The sequence below is a fragment of the Canis aureus genome, chromosome 9, assembly GCF_053574225.1.
Source record: "Canis aureus isolate CA01 chromosome 9, VMU_Caureus_v.1.0, whole genome shotgun sequence".
NCBI lineage: Eukaryota > Metazoa > Chordata > Mammalia > Carnivora > Canidae > Canis > Canis aureus.
Window position 1 is genome coordinate 58,375,505 of NC_135619.1, and position 18,508 is coordinate 58,394,012.

Consider the following 18,508-nt stretch of genomic DNA (forward strand, 5'->3'; position numbering starts at 1 on the left):
TATAATATTAAAATATCCTGAAGATACTAAAGTGGTAAAAAGTAGTTTGATAAATCTATTATTTAGCTCTTATTCTCCTTCCAATTACACTAAGAAAAGTGGATTCTTTTTATAAATTTTGGCTTAAGTTGGTTTAATAAACCAATTATTAAATTATTGTACTTACTAGGCAAGTTAGAAGACTTTAGAAAAAAGGAAAAATAACTGAAAAATACCAGAAGATGAAATATTGCTATTTTTATTTTAATTGTATAATCCTGGTAATCTTGGTAACGTGGAATAGAATATTTTGGTTGTGTTCACAACTCAGATATCCCACTTTTTCTTGGAACTCTTTATTTATTTATTTATTTATTTATTTATTTATTTATTTATTTATGAGAGACACGCAGAAAGAGGCAGAGACATAGTAAGAGGGAGAAACAGACTCCCTTTTAGGAGCCTGATGTGGGACTTGATCCCAGGACCCAAGATTATGACCTGAGCCAAAAGCAGACGCTCAACCACTGAGCCACCCAGGTGCCCCAGAACTCATCTCGTCTTGATCCCTTTCTGAGAACCATAGAGATGGACCATGGACAACTCTATTTTCTCTTTGTGACACTGACCCATGCCTTGTTGGCCTGAGATATGAAAATGAGAGTGAAGATTTAATGCAAAGTGAAATTGAAATATGAGGTGAATGCACAGCTATTTCATTAAGCTGTACATTTGTTTAGTGTGGTTTTCTACAAATACATTTAACAATAAAAATTTATGAGGCAATAAGTAAAAGCATACTTTTAAGTTTAAAAATTTAGATGAAGGGACCCCAGGGTGGCTCAGCAGTTTAGCACCTGCCTTCGGCCCAGGGCGTGATCCTGGAGTCCCTGGATCGAATCCCACGTCGGGCTCCCTGCATGGAGCCTGCTTCTCCCTCTGCCTGTCTCTGCCTCTCTGTGTGTGTGTGTCTCTCATGAATAAATAAATAAAATATTTTTAAAAAATTTTAGATGAAATAGACAAATCTTAGCAACGCAAGTTACATGTAGTAAAATAAGGATAAATAGAAATTCTGAATATATGTATTTAAAAAATTATGTTTGGAATAAAATCATTTTTTACAGGTAAAACTTCACAACCTAGATGATTCCACTAGTAAATTCAATCAGTCATTTAAGGAAGAAATAAACTCTTTTTCAAAAATTTCCAGAGAGTATATTGTTCAGCATTTTGTATGATCTGCCTGACTTTGATAGAAACATACAACCTACCAAGACTGAATCATGAAATGGAAAATGTGAAAGACCAGTTACCATGAGGAGATTGTATCAGTAATCAAAAATCTCCCAAAAAACAAAAGTCCAGGACCAGATGTCTTCACTAATAAATTCTGCCATTCAAAGAAGAATCAAACTATACAGATTGGAACTCTTCCAAACTCATTTTATGAGGCCAGCATTACCCTAACACCAAAACCAGTCAAGGATGCCACAAGAAAAGAAAATCCCAGGCCAATATATTAGATGAACATATATGCAAAAATTCTCAGTGTAATATTAACAAACTGAATTCAGCAATACATTAAAAGGATCACATACCATGATCAAGTGGGATTTATTCCAAGGATGCAAAAATGGTTCAATATCCACAAATTAGTCAATGTTTTATGCCACACTAACAAAATGAAGGATAAAAAAACATACCTCAATAGATTCCAAAAAGCATTTGACAAAATTCAACATCCATTTATGATGAAAACTTTCAACAAAGTATGTACAATGTACTTCAACATAATAAAGGGCATATATGAACAATGAACATCATAAAAAAGAATGAAAAGCTCATATTTTTTTCCTCTTAGATCAGGAACAAGACAAGGATACCCACCTCACTATTTTTATTCCACATAGTATTGGAAGTCCTAGTTGGAGCAGTTAGGTACAAAAAGAAATAAGGACATCTGAATAGGAAAGAAAGAGGTAAAACTCATTTGCGCTATTTGCAAATGACATGATATTATATATAGAAAACCTAAAGAGTCAATCAAGAAACTGTTAGAACTAATAAACAAATTCACTAAAGTTGTAGGATACAAAATGAATATGCAAAAATCTCTTGTATGTCTATATACTAACAAAGAATTACTAGAGAAATTAAGAAAATAATCGTATTTGTAATTGCATCAAAGATAATAAAATACTTAGGAATAAATTTAACAAAGAAGTGAAAGACCTCTATATTGAAAACTATAAAACATTAATGACAGAAACTAAAGAAGACACAAACAAATGGAAAGCTATTCCAATGGCATTTTTCATAGAAATACAAGGAAAAAAATCCTGAAATTTGTATGGAACCATAAAGATCCTGAAGAGTCAAAGCAATCTTGAGAAAGGACAGAGCTGGAGGCATCACACTTCCTGATTTCAAGCTATATTATGAAGCCATAGTAATTAAAACACTATGGTATTGGCATAAAAACAGACACATAAATCAATGTAACAGAATAGAGAGCCCACAAATAAACCCACACATATATGATCAATCAATATACAGCAACAGATCAAATAATATAAAAGGGAAAGGGCAAGGATCCCTGGGTGGCTCAGTGGTTTAGTGCCTGCCTTTGGCCCAGGGCGTGATCCTGGAGTCCCTGGATTGAGTCTCACATCAGGCTCCCTGCATGGAGGCTGCTTCTCCCCCTGTCTGTGTCTCTGCCTCTCTCTCTGTGTGTCTCTCATGACTAAATAAATAAATAAAAACTTTTTTAAAAAGGTGGGGGTAGGGCAGTCTCTTCAGTAAATGATGTTTGGAAAACTGAACACCCATATATGCAAAAGAATGAAACTGGACCACAGTTTTATACCATACGCAAAATTAACTCAAAATGGATTAAAGATTTGAATGGAAAACCTGAAACTATAGAACTCGTGGAAGAAAACATAGGTTGCATGCTCCTTGTCATAGGTCTTGGCAGTGATTTTTTGAATCTGACATTGAAGGTAAAAACACCAAAAACAAAAGTAAACTCGTGGGACTACACCAAACTAAAATAGCTTTTGCACAGCAAGGGGAACCTTCAAATCAAAAGGCATCCTGCAGAATGGGAGAAAATATTTGTAAATCATGTATCTGGTAAGGGGCTAATATCCAAAATATAAACTTACAATTCAATAACAAAATTACAATCTGTTTAAAAAATGGGTGAAAGATTTGAATAAACAGTTTTACAAAGAAGAAATAAAGATGGCAACCAGGTACATAAAAAGATGCTCTATATCACTAATCATAAGGAAAATCCAAATAAAAACCAAAATGATAACATCTCACACCTGTTAGAATGGCTGTTTTCAAAAAGACTGGCAATTACAAGTGTTGGTGATGACATGGAAAAATTTGAATCTTTATACACTGTTGGTAAATAAGTGCAGCCACTATGGAAAACAGTATAGAGGTTTTTAAAAAAAATAAAAATAAAACTACCATATAATTCAGCAATTCTACTTCTGGGTATTTATCTAAAGAAAATGAAAAATTTTCAATTGGGTAAAATTTATGCACCACTATGTTCATTGTAGCATTATGTACAATAGTAACATGGTCTCCTCTTTCTTTAGCATGGCAGCTTACTCATTTAAAATTAACATTCTTATCTCCTTTAAGTAATGAGCTGAGGTCCACACCACATTATCTCTTTTTTGGTTAACTTAAAGCCAACTGATTAAGAGACTTAATTACATATGCAAATATGTTTGCTAATTAACTCCATACAGTAATGGGAGTGATATATCCTTATATTTACAATTCCAGTCTACATTCAAAAGGAGATGATTATATAGTATGTGTATAAAATTTTGGAGATCTTAAAATTCTGTTTATTATAGTCAATCAGTACCCTGTGAACTAATGAAATGGAGATGTCACATCCATTTTCTCTGTATTCCTCTCATGTAGTGCAGTTTTCAATGAATATTTGTTGAGTAAAAGAAAAAAAAACAATTGAATGGGTGAATATTATTATCATTGTAACTTGCCAATGCTGAACATAACAAGGAGCAAGGACTTAAGTTATGTATTGCCAACATAAATTGAAACTACAAATTTTGTTGAGATTTTGGACTTTGAAATACTTGTAAAAGTGGTCATTTTAAGTTTTTTCCTCCCTGTTTGTTGATTTTGAGCAGCTTGTTAGGGTCCTGTTTTTCCCCATAAATCAAAGCTAGTCAGAATTTTGTGGCTTCTCTAGCCATTTCTCTAGCTTCTTTAGTAAATAAAGATTTACTAAAATTAATCTTTCAAGCCCATCTTCAGACTATTATTGCTGTCTGAAAACCCATATCAATCTGCACTCAAAACCTCTGTGATTGAGTAGAGTTCCAGGATACTCCAAGAGGTTCGTTGGTGTCTCATTGGTTTCCATCAGAAAATGAAAATCAGATATCTATGGATTTTGATAGATTGGCTTGCAGAAATAAATATTCATTTATTTATTTGACCTATTTCCTAAGAAATGTCTGCATGGAACACTACTGAATGCAACCTTGTTGATAATTCAAAAGGGGAAGGATCAGTTGGACCATACATATGATAATGAACTTCTGCTACATCTTATACCAAGGTTTATAGGGCAGTGGCTGGAATCAAACCTGTTAATTTTAATGTTTCCTTAATTCAAAACAGCTGTTTAAAAATTTTCATTTCAAAACAGCATAGCATTTACACATAAAGAGAACAGAATATTTTAAATTCCCAGTTCTAATCAGCTTCAAAAGAGTTTAGGAAAATGACAGCTCCTCTTTAGTTTGCCTCCATTCTCCCTGAGATATTTCTTTTGATCTGATTCAAAGTTTGGGGTCACTATTATTGTTTTATATTTTGAGGAACATTCTAAACCTAAATACTAGTGACATAGACCAAACTAATTTGGAACAACGTTAAAAAAAAATAAAAAAAATAAAAAAAACAATAGCACTGTAACACAAATAAAAGAAAGGGCAATAGTGCAGGAAAGTGTTCTTTATTCATGCTTCTGCATAATTTTTCTGCATAATTGGCAATTAACCTTCATTATCCCTCAAGCCCTTTGCCTTCAAAATGATTTCCTTTCTAAAGAAGGGGACACTGATTTTTTTTTTGAAGCACCTCCATTTTAGCCTTCTTAAACTTTGCCTACTGAGAATAATTAGCATTTCCACTGAAGAATATGCATTAAGAGTTCATTCATACTAATTTGCATCTAGGAAAAACCACTTGAGTAAAAATTAATTTGTTAGAAGGATATAGATTATACCATGACTTTTGCTTTAGGCTCTTTATCAGAAAGATTTTAAAGAGGGACAACTATAAGACTGCCTGCAGTATATTTTAGAGTTGTGGATATTTAGAGAGCTAGGCTTCTCATCTTCTTATTCACCTGTACTTATTTGAAAATTTTGCTTCAAGTAAACTCAACATTGTATGGCAAATGAGTACATCAGAGTTCCTTGAAAATCTTGTAAAATTACTTCATTTCTTAGGGCTTTCCTTGGAACCCTAGTAAATCTAGTTTAGAATAGATTTTTAAATAAGCTTGGAAGCTTGAAGGAGTAATCTTCAGTTATCTCAATAATGTGTATATGGGGCTAATCCCATTTCCAAGTGATTCTTGAAATGATTACTTAATCTGTATTTTCAAACTGCTTTGGCAAACAGAAAGATGACTTTTGAGGCATGCTGGTAACTCAGAGACCTCTTAGGAATAATATGGCTTGTTGTGCTAGGTCTTTTCTCTTTTGGAATTTTTCATGACTAAAGCAATACTAACTATACATCGAATCACTGTATTATTACTTTTTTAAGCAATATTGATACCTAATCTTCACATCATACCAGTGAAATAAATTCTGGAGATAGGGCCAATTATTAATATTTTTTTAGAAGTTATCCAGAGTCTTCTAATATGAAGACAGGGTTTATAATCATTGGTGAAAAAAAAAAATTCTGACATAACTATAGCCATAATTGAAAAATCACGTTATAATACTTTTATCAAAGATGTTTGTAACATTTAATAAAATATATTAACTCGTGAATCTAGGAAGATATTAGGAGAAAAAGACAAGGCACCTTTTTGCAGCCATAATCATGAGATAATTCAAGAACTGAGTTGAGGCTCAGTTGCCTGAGTTGGGGAGAATCCTTTCTCAGTCTTACCCAAATACAAGGACTTACTGTAAATAAAACTCAATATAAAACTACAAGGATCCACAAAAACAAGATAAAGATTAATATATCTGGTTCTGTGGTCTTCAGCCTGGGACAGGTATGCTTCTAAAAGTGCATGAAAATTTTCCAAGCCGCCTGTCTTTAGAAAATAATTTCCCAGATCCTCAGCTTCAACGTTTACTCTTCCCTAAAATGTGTCTTCCAGAGAATGGCATCAGCATTCTGCTGCTTCTCCTTTCTCCCCTCTTCTCTCATTTTATAAAAGGCAGTCAGCATCTCACACAGACTGAATCTTGCTTTCATAATGCATTGGTCTGGTGTGTAAAATCCTGAGTATCAACAGCAACAAAAAAAGTACTATTCAGGAATGCAGAGCTCCTGAGTGAGACTCTGAAAACAAAACTAGAAGAAATTTTAATATCCTTTTATTCATTTATTTTTTTAAAGAGAGAAAGTGTATGAGCAGGTTGGAGAACAGGTTTGCCACTGCGAAGTGAGAGGGAGAGAGAGAATCTTAAGCAGGCTTCAAGTAGATCCTGAATTGGGACACGATCTCACAACTCTAAGATCATGACCTTAGTGGAAATCCAGAGTCGGATGTTCAACTGAGCCACCAGGCGCCCCAAGAAATAGGAACTGGTTTTATACAGGAAACATACTGATGGCAAGATCATATCTAATTATTTCTTGTCTATCTATCCATTCATCTGTCCCTTAGGTTTATATCTTGGAAGTGAGGACAATTGTCATATATAACTATATTAATGTTCTCTATTAGAGACTCCTTTCTGAACTCAGATTGCCACTTCAAAATAGATATTAGAGAGACAGGTGATGGTAGAAAAGAAAAAGTTGCTTTATTCAAAAAGCCAGCAACCTTGGAAGATGTTGAACTAACTAAATATTGTCTCAGAGACAATATTTTCCATTTGGGTGAAGATGGAGGGCTTTAAAGGTAAAGGTGTAGGTAAAGGAAGGGGGCTATGAGCAGAAGAAGCAGGTGCTCAAGCAGTTAGTTATAAGTCAGCATGACCCTAAACAGACTTGCTGGCATCGGCAACAGCTGTTTTCAAATATAGTCAGGCCTTATCTTCTAGAAAAGTTTGGTCCTTCACTCCTCAAGGCCAGTGGTCTGCAAGTCTCAAGGAAAGTAGGTTAGTTATGCTACTGTGGGATTTAGATCAGCAAGTATGGAGCACATAAGCTTGAAGCAAATTAATACTTAAGACTGGTTGAGTGCTGTTACATTAATTTATTAGAATTGGGAAAAAGACCTCATAGGTTATATTTCCTAGAGTAGGTCTGGTTTGACTAGTGACTTGACAATGAGGTCTGACTTATTGTCAGAATTATGCTTACCTTATATGTATTTTTTTTTAATATAGGTTTTTTTTTTTTTAATTTTATTTATTTATGATAGTCACAGAGAGAGAGAGAGAGGCAGAGACATAGGCAGAGGGAGAAGCAGGCTCCATGCACCGGGAGCCCGACGTGGGATTCGATCCCGGGTCTCCAGGATCGCGCCCTGGACCAAAGGCAGGCGCCAAACCGCTGCGCCACCCAGGGATCCCCTTTATATGTATTTTATATGTCATATATGTTATATATTTCTATTGGCAACAGACATTCTCCATAACTGAACTAATCAAATTAGCTCCTTCAATTTTTGAGGATATGTAATTATATATACATGTGCAATTCATGAGAAATTTTATTAATGTTAATCTTGTGAAAATTGTTAAGATACCAATCTATATATGTACTAAGGAATACATAGTTTTCATAAAAAAAATGTTTGAAGACCTTCCAGTCTTAGGGGGCTGATTAAATTTGGGAATTTGAGGGTGTTAATAAAATATAAAAATCTAAATGAAATGGACTTCTGGTAAAAAAAAATATTTTTCTTTTTGAGTTTTGAGCTGGGTGGAGAATGTCTAGGGTATTACTGACCTACACGGACAGGAGCAGTTCAAATTAAAGAAATGCTTATCAATCAACATAGCCTATCCTAATTAGTTCCATCTCTAAGGAAGAAAACATCAGAATTCATTTTCCTGAATGAACAGCTTTAGGAGTAGGCTTATGTGATATTGATTCAGGTGGACTACTGCCCTGGGAACTTCCTTGGTCTTTTTCTGCTTCCATGGATAGTTATTATGGATCAACCCAAAGGGGGCTATCTATGATCACTTGGAGAAGCTGTCAAAGTCCATCAATTAGGGTGAGCAACTTTCACCAGCTGTAGCATCATCTCAGAAATTATGATTTGACAGTGAATATCTCTATATATCTTGGTGTGTGCCAGAGGAATCTGCCCATATATTAAACTCAGCAGCAGCTCCTCCTGTTCTGATTTCATCCGTGCTATTTAATGAAACTATTCAATATAGATTTCTTAAAGTATGTAACAGCTCACTTTGCCTGTGAACTCCCACATGTGTTCCCCTTTTGTTAACTTACACAGTTCTTTAACTTTCTCAGTTTAGCTGTCTGTATCCAGTAGGGCTAAATAAGTAAATATATGACATTTGTCTGGCTTCCCTCCTTCTAATGTAAAACATCAGCCTCTCGAAAGTCCTATCTCTCTTCTCCAAGAGTTCCTATGGGTCTTCACATTGTCTCTCAGTTGTGCTTAAAGCATCTGACCCCTAAATTCTCAGAGTCATTTGGACTTGGGGTGCAACTGCCATTTTTGCTAGATATCCACCCATTTGCTGCACATTGCTTCCATCTCTGCTCTGGAAATGGCAGCCCAGGAAATGTCGAGCATCAATGTTGCCCTGTTCAAGCAGGCAATGAATTGACTTCCACTGGATTCTCTGATTCTGCTGGGATCTTCTACCTCTTGCTTGACATTTTTGCACTGAATATCTTAAGTGCCAGTACTGGATGTTTGCTCAGAAGCTGGGGAAACTTTCCCTTTCTCCTTTATATTAACCCTATTAAAACTGTTTCTAGCTACTTGCATAATTTTAAAGAAATAGTACTTTGCTTTTATATACCTTCTTCCCCTTTCAGTTGGTTGTAGGACTGGGCCAGGATATGCACTAGAGCAATAAACATTGAGTTTTATTCAGAATCATTCCTGCTTTCTGGCAGACACTAAGAATGAGTTCTCCTATTCTAACTTCCTTAGTCCTTTTTGTAAATTGGCTAAGAGGTAAGGCGTTGTTGCTGGAAGACTGATAGGCACATACCTCTGAATCTTAGTGATGGACAAAAATTGGGTATAAATTAGGAGCTGCACGACATTCATAAAAAATCTAGAAGAGTTGATGACATATAGTACAGGTTCAAGAAAATTGGGTTTCTTTCTTTCATCACTTCACTTTTCTACTACAAATTCAAAACACCTTAGAAAAAACCTTTCAAAATGAAACACATATAATGGCATTGCTTTTACTAGATAGCATCACATACAAAGTGAACGTACAACTGTAACTGAATGGTTAATTTTGGCATACGTAAACTTTTATCCTTAAAAATGATGTATACTCACTTTTTTAGTGATAGGAAAAATACATAGGCTATAATACTAAGTAATAAAGCAGAATATTGAATTATGTCCACGTTATGATGTCAAATAAATGTATAAAAGGAAAACCTGGTTGGAAACAATTTTCAATTATTAACATGGTTTTCATTGGGTAATCAGAATTTGCCTGGTTGCCATTATCTTCTTTGTACTTGAGAATATTTTCCAAAAATTCCAGAAGGAGGGTGTATTATTTTTGTTTTGAAGAATGAATAATTTGATTACACAGATATCGTAAAGGCAGCCTATTTGCTGTTGCTCTCCAGAAGGAGAAATTTTCCTGATGGTAAGTTCTTAGGAAGTCTTTCACTGAAATATTCACATTCTGCTAGCTCTTTCCTGCTGTCTGCTCCTCAGCTATCTTTAGGACAAGCACAGTGATATATTATTCTAAAAGTACTCATTCCCTTAGTCCATGCCTAATTTGAGAAAGGAAGGAGTTTTTTTTTTTTTTTTTTTTTTTTCAGGTTTCTTGAAACTCTTCCTTCAGCTAATAAGCTGTTTTTCTATAGGACTTGATATTTCTTTTTTTATCATTAGAAGTTTTCTTGATTCCTACATATCTCATTATTATTTTTAAGAAAATCACCTTTACTGATGTTCGCAGTATTTTATAATCAGCTTGCTTAATTTAACCTTTTCTTTTCTATCATAATCCTGAGTCAAAAACATTTGAACTATCCATTAATTATACCCATGTGTAGAAGAAGGCTTCTCATTTTGAAATCCAGCTCCTGAATCTAATAAATTCTGTCTCTTCTCAATAAGTAATTGACAACTATAGTTGGGAAGATACATGTTTCACTGATCTTGGTCAAATAGCAAAATTAAACTTGGCTGCCAAATATGATCAATGAAAGCTTGCCTGTCCAAGATACAATCAAAGACTCATTGACAGGCTACATGGTTCTCTAAGCCCAGCCTCACTTCCCAAATTTATGTAGGCACGTCTCTGCCTGTTTCTTCTCTTTTAGCCTTTCTTTTAGAAATCCATTAATTTATAATTTTTAAATCGTTATGAATTTGTGTCTGAAAGTTTCAGTGTCTGAGACTTAGAAATAAACTAATTTCCTCCTAAGAAAAATGATACTACATAATAATAGTTTTAGGTATTGTAGCCAGTGTTCCAGAATGTTTAAAAGCAAATTCACTAACTAAAATTACAGATGACAACAGTTTATAAATGCTATTTCATAACCAAGAATTATCAATTCATTATCAGAGTGATAAAAAAAATATTAGCCTGTAGGTTAGCTGGGTTGAAATAATACAATGTCTAAATCAAATGATAGCATACATTTTTGTGGTATTTCATAGGTTATTGTTAGTAAAGCAGGTATTGTAGAAAGACCCTAATTGGATTTTGTTAGGTGTTTTGAATCTTAGCTGTACTTTACTACATGAGAGATTTGCCTATGGTCTGTGGAGTTGAAGTTTTATGTGGCTGCCTGGGAGAAAGGGCAGTGGGGACATTCTGAAGTAGAATGCAGTACGGGTGTTGTTTTCTGGCTCAAGTATAAGAAATAAATAGGATTCCTTACAAAAAGAAAGAAGCTTCTGGAATAAATTTAAGGGGTCTCCATTCTTTATAATCCATTTAAAACTTAGAGAATAAGCAATATTGCTTTAAGACAAGGGTGAATGATACAACACATTACTTGCTGGAGAGAGTGATTCTGCTCAGTTATGCATGAGGTTCAGCATCACAGTAAAAATGGAAATAACCCTTAGCATTTAGCAACTTTTGTACTACAGCTTTGGTGACACTAGGAATTGGCTATTTAGACAGGAAGACAGATAGTGTTCCCATGCAGAGCAGCAGCAGCAGCAATGTGCTGTGTCAGCAAGAGAAAAAACATGGGCCACTGTTGGCTACAGCATGTGTAAGACAAGCTGGGGCTTCTCAAAAATACGTGGTGAGACTTCATCTTCATGGATATTTGAAAGCTTATGGTGTTTTGCATAAAGATCTCATTCTTATCCACAGATTCCTGAGGCTGATAGACATTAGTTTTCTACAAATATCTGGTATGAACCTGATTTTTTCTATCTTTACAGTTCTATAATGAATGCATTATCATGCCTACATCAATACAATGGGTTATATCTCAAAGAGATCAATAAATTGCCCATTCTCATTCGGCCAATAGGTGGTAAGGCTGGATCTGAAACCCAGTCCTTTAAATGCAGATCCCAAATGTTTTCACTGCACTTACTGGATCTTTACTTGAAAGCTTTATCTGATTGAAAGACAAAGCTGTATCTTCAAATTCTAGGATTCTTTCCATTCAGTTCTTTTCCCTTCTTTCACATTAAATAAATCTTCATTCTCCCTGTAAGGGATTAGCAGTGGTGGTTATATGCAGGTAAGTAAAATGTTCATACATTATCAAGGTCAAAGCAAGCAATCAATTTAAATGGAGGGAGGTGAGGAATTATATGTGCAGTTTAGCTCAAACCTGAGACTTTTGCCAGTCACTCCTGTTTTCCATTATCTTTCATAACCCATGTAGTGGGAGTAATCTCTGGTTTATCATGGTACCTCTGATTTTCTGGACCTTGTTCAGTGCCAACTCCTCCGATATTGAATCTCTAGAAACTACTGAAGGCAGATCTTTCACTTCCCATAAATAAAGGAATTCCATATATTTAAAAGGATATAAAATTTATATGATTCTGAGCCAGGACCAGAAATACTTTTTTTTTAAATTAATATACAACCAAAGAAGCTAAGTCTGAAATATGAAAAATTTTGTGCAAGGTCACACAGCCAGTTAGGGGCAGAATTGGCAGTCTCTCTTAAGGTTTCATCATTGCTTCCTGGACACCAGCTCTCAAAGAGTCAACCTCTCTCTTGCCAGGGAAAAGAAATATATTTAAAGAAGTTCTTACTCTATCCCATTAGATTGTTTCATTGAGTGTTTATTAGTAGCAACATTAGTGTAATCAAACTCCTGAAAGCTTCCTGACCTAGAGCTCCGTTTTCCTCTATAATTCAAAGTCCAAGAATTGCAGCATGGTCTTCTAATTCTTCCTATACACAGAAAAGTTAGCATTCTTATTTATACATTGTTCACTTTTTTGTGTGTTTGTAAAGCCATAAATGCAAGATTTTATGTTTCCCTGTAGAATGTTGTAAGGTTCGTTTAATTGAGAATCAGAGCATTAACTGTGATGATTTCCTAGTGTTTGATAGGGTCAACAAAAGTCCTTGATAAGAGGTAAAATGAAGTTTCAGAATAATCTATTTTATTTGTTTTGTTTTGTTTTAGATATTTACCAGCTAGTAGGGAGAAGTGCTATTAGAGAAGTATAGTACATATATGTGGTCAGCATTCCCAACATCCATTGCCACTTTTAGCAGAGTTTCAACTTTTACTTGAGAATTCTACCCTCTTCAACTTTTAATTCATATTGTGTAAGTGAAGTTTTATCGGTACATGACCTAAGCCAAGCTGGGTAGTGAGTTGTATTTTCCTGGCCACAGTAGGTACTTCAGGCATGGTAGGGACACACCCTGTTTTTATCAGAATAACTAGGAATTTTGTGGGCTATACTTAAAAATAGGAATAACATTTGCTGGTGATACTAAACATGAGAGGATTTGAGGCTAGGGCTGCTATAGGCATATTGTCACCAGGAAACCATTGTTTATGACTCTGGGGGACCACCAAATGAAGCCTAAGAGTGAAGCCAAAACAGAGAAAGCAGATTCGTGGGAGAACCTAAGTCATTATAGCTTTGCTGAAGCTCTTAAGTAGGACTCTTCAATTTTTATTTGTTTGATTTAATAATTTTGTTGTTTCCTAAATCATCAAGAGTGTGTATGTGTGTTAATCTATGTGTGTGTGTGTGTGTGTGTGTGTGTGTGTGTGTGTGTGTGTTCTGGTTATAAATGAACAGTCTTAACTCATACAATAAGGAAACTAAAGTTATTTACAGGTTGGATAAATGTGTGCTCATCCATCAAGGCAAATTTTATTGTGTCTGATGGTTCCTCCTCCAAAAAAGGATTATAATTGTTGAATACTCTGTATAAGTGCTTGTCATCCTAAAATAATCTTATCTCATCATTCCATTTCTGGTTGTCTGGCTTGGAATAGACAAATTATACTATTTTAAAGATTTCATGTTTCAGTTTTATTGACAACCCATTTATTAAAGGTATCAGTGATTTCCAGAACATGTGAGGAAATATTTTAACTTTGTCATTAAAAATTCTATATCTAAAGAGTAACGTTATCTTACATTTGCCAAACACTTCTGAGGAAACTCTCACAAGAAAACATTTTTCCCAATTCAAAGAATAAAACAATAATGGGTATGCAGTTTTAGAGTCTGTCAAATTAGAAATGCAATAATGATGTGTATAGTATAAATCCATGGAATATATTTGAAGAGATTATTTATAGGCTCTTAGCAGAATGTCACTACCAAAGTGTTGGGAATTCCCTCTGTATATGAAGGAATTTGGTATAATTCAAGTTATTTTCTGTAAAGGGCAATTGTGAAATCTATGCCTCACTGGAAAGGATTGAATATTGCAGTCATGGCCAGCTTCAATCCAAGTAACCACAACATAATTTTAAGAGCTCAACAACCTTCGCAAAAGGTAGCACTAAAACTAGATTGCCTATTTCTTCTGTGCTTGAAATTGGAGTATTACAGGATTCTAAAGGAAAAAGAAATACTGTACAACACCTTCAAGTGGAATGTATGCATAGATAATCAGTACAGATCAAAAAGAAATAGGAATCTTAAGGTAATTCTCCTAAAAAAGAGAGAGAAACCCCCACATGCCCCTTGGAAAATTTTAGTAGCTGGACAATTTGGCATTGGCCTAAGGCTGTCATTTCAGGTCCCCTATTAGTAAGGTTCCTTTTTAATTTTTTTTTTTCCCCTGTGGCTCAGAGAAAGTATTTGATGCTTCAGCAGTTTCAGTTATACCCAAGCCTCTCCTTAATATAAAATAAAGGAAAGCACAGGGAAGGAAGTATATTGCACACTTCTTTAGGATAAAGCAACAAAATGCTGTGATCTATCTGAGGTTAGTTGTACGATAAGAAATTTTCTGAATTTGGAGAATATGGAAAACTCTTTAAAAATCTTCAAGCATAATTATTAAAATGTTCATAGATCCAAAATAAGTTAATACTGATGTCTAGAAATATATTTTTGCCACTTCTATAAAATGCAAATTACTCCTTATGTATGTTTTCCTAATTTCTAAAATAATAAACGGTCTTTGAAAACCCTGAAAAGACCTAAATGAAGAAAAATATGTTTGTAATCTCATTACCTAGAGGGAAATAATTATAACATTCCCTAGCTTGTTTGTAGTTTTTGTTTGTTTTTTGTTTTTTGTTTTTATTGTATCTCCATGTAGATGAGCTTCATTGTGTAATGGCTTGAATATAAGAAAACTAAATTGATAAATATATATATATTCTGTTTCTCTTTTTACTGAGAAAGACCAAGTTAATGAGTATCAATTCATCACATGACTTTTAATGGATGCTTATTAGTACACCCACACATATTCAAACAATTCTATTTCGTTGTACTTTTGGACATTTCCAGAGTTCTCCATAATAAGATAAACCATTAAGCATCCTTCCTTTCTCTGATACTGAAATTCTTTTTATAAATTTTAAATTTGAATCTTATGGCAAGTTGAGATGTTAAATGACAATTAAATTTTGTGTCTCAATGGATGTCATGACTTAAAATTAAAATTCAGTAGGATGCTCCAAGAATAATTTCACTATTAATTTATTCATTGATTTGCTTCTTCTAGTTATATATAGTAATTGATATTTGCCAACTCCTGTACTAGACTATAAGCCTCTAGTGAGTGAGATGAGGATGGTTTTTTTCAGCTTATGTTAGTATCAGAAGCATACCTCACAGTATGTGGCACATTGCAAAGGCTCAATATTTATTATTGACTAAGTGAGAAAAACATAAAGTTTTCTAGATAATAAAAAATGACAAGACTGTTTCAATAGTAAAATCACATATATTTAGACTTTCTATTTTTCAGTTTTAAATACATTATGTAACACATCAGTGATGTATTATAATTCATTTTATAGATGATGAAGAAACATAAGCAAGTTAAGTAACTTGTTCAAATATATGGAGAATCCTACGTGACAGATTCATGATGTAGCATATAGTTATCTATTTCAGATTTCATGTTCTAAACCACTATACAATACCAGTAGTTTGGAATTGTAATAGCATACTTATTCCCAAACTGGATTCAAAGTGCCTCAAAAGCTGTAAATTGATACTGCTCACAAAATGTTTCTATATGCAACTAATATTCATAAACAACTAATTAAGTTAGATAAATTCTTATCTTAGGGAACACTGGAAGCATTTCCTATATTATCATGCGTAGTAAAACATTGTCTTTCCTTTTTCTACACCTAAACTTCTGGTCCCCTAGCTCCCTCCTTTTTAAGATGTGTTATAATGGCACCATTATACATGATATTGGATTTACATCCTTTGGGAGATATGTTTTTGCGTCTGCAAGACTGGAGATTTAACACAAATGAAATGTTACCTTCCCTTGTCTTTGTTGCAATTTTTTTCTCTCCCTATATAATCTTAAAACTTATTTTATTAGAGCATAAGAATATGTAATTTAAGACCAGCTCCAGTTTTGGCCACACTTGAGATCTGCTTACAATCCCACACATGAGGGTCTGTACATTTTTTCATATAGTATTAACATATTATGGCGGCCAAATTTATATAACCATAAAATCTACAGCCAAATGATTGGAATTAGAAGAAATAGCAAGTGCATGAATCATGTCTTGAATCAACAAATATAGGGCATATACAATCATCCCATACCCTGACACATATAGCATTCCAGTAAATGGCACTATTTGGGACAATCCATATTTTCTCTGCAGCTTTGCATACTCTGTTCCTTCTGTATGGACCATCCTCCATATTCCAGCTTCTTCTTTGCTAGATTAATGCCTGGCTGTCCTTTAAAACTGTCCAGTTGTGGGGCATCTGGGTGGTTCAGTAGTTGAGCATCTGCCTTTGGCTCAGGTTATGATCCCGGGGTCCTTGTATTGAGTCCCACATCAGGCTCCCCGTGGGGAGCCTGCTTCCTCCTCTACCTGTGTTTCTTCCTCTGCCTCTCTCCCTGTGTCTCATGAGTAAATATATAAAATATTAAAAAGAATAAATAAAAATAAATAAAATTGTGCAGTTGTGACCTCTTTTCAGATGAGTGCAGTGATGTCTTCCTGTCCTCCCGAAACATCATACATTCCAAAGCCTCACTGTGAGTGTGTTATACATTTGTTTACCAAGCCTCCATTAGACTATGATGTCTATGTTACATCAGTTTCTAGCACCTAATAGAGTACTTGGCACTAAGCATGCATTCTTTCGAGGCAGACTTCTGGGAGAGTCTCATTAACATGTTCTTATATGTTCCCTGTAAGTACATACAAGAATATAAATTCTGCAGATGGTGTAGTATTAGAGAGATCTAAATAGCTAAAAGGATATATTATGTAGTATATTTTCTAGCTAAACTTCCTGAATATTAGTTGTTTACTATTAAAATGTCAGCATTCTTTTCTATTCTTGTATTGTCAACTATATCATTGAACTCTTGGTTACAAGCTATTGTTTACTTGATGTACCTGTTCTTCAAAATAGATTGTGATCTTTTATGATCAGGGTCAGGAATTAATAGTCCACTTTCTTCCTTCACTTGAGTAGTACTATGTTGAATCCATAGCAGGTTTTGTATTTGGTAATTGCCCAGATATAATGAAATATCTTTCATTTTCTTTCATAAATATAAATATTAAATTATCTGAACTTTTAGAATAATTAAGGATCTTTTATTTTTGTTGTTAACAAAGATAAAATGGTTTTGGCATGAACATTTGTCTTAAGTTTCCAAAACTTCAGTCTATTTCACTGAGACAAGATAGCCAAAGACTAAAAGCTATTGTTTTAACTAAAATTTGCCAAATTATTTCTTACAGGGAAAATATTGCCAACTGTCTTAGTTTTATGAAAAAAATCTCATTAGTAATAATGTTGTTTTGTAATTACCTGGAAATCTATGAGTACTGAAATGTGAAGGTTTTAATATTCTTCTAATTTGCTTCCCTAATTATAGTAAATATCATTAGCTATGATTTCACATACTCAGACCTTTAAAATAATTATTTGTGAGCTAATATGATCTTTATTTTGGCATTACTCATAAGAAACCAATGTGGTGAGAAAATATAAACAGGGCATAGATAAAATTTTGCAGACTATATTTATACTGAAAAAGAACAAGCATTTTAAGTCTTAGAGTTTTCAGTTATACTTACACAGAGGGTACATATTACCCACATACAAAGGAACTAAGCATCTGGATGAAAGCAAAACTGGACTCTGAGCAGCTAACTGGAAGTCACAAGTTTTCACAGGAATAAGTTACTCTTTGATACAATCATTGCAAGTCTGTTTACACAATTTAAAAAGCACTGTTGCTTAGGGTCTTAGTCACAGAAAATACAGGCTACCACAGCACAGCGGGTGGGAGTACTATTAGAAGCTGATGAATCCACAGGAACAAAAAAAAATCCCAGCTGGCAAGTAGACATCAACTTGGGGGTCATAAGAAGACAAATGGGTACATGAATACAAAAGGAGTCATTTGGTACCATTAGTGTAGAGGAAAACAATCTAGAAACATAATGGGTCTTTTATTTATAAATTACCACATATTTGCCAAATTATAAC

At 34.2% G+C, this 18,508-nt stretch overlaps 1 long non-coding RNA gene across 43 annotated transcripts in view; it reads left to right on the forward strand.

Moving 5' to 3' along the window:
• The window catches only part of LOC144320990 (uncharacterized), a 369,611-nt gene that overhangs the window by 78,923 nt on the left and 272,180 nt on the right, over positions 1 to 18,508 (forward strand). The gene's annotated exons all lie outside the window — the stretch shown is intronic.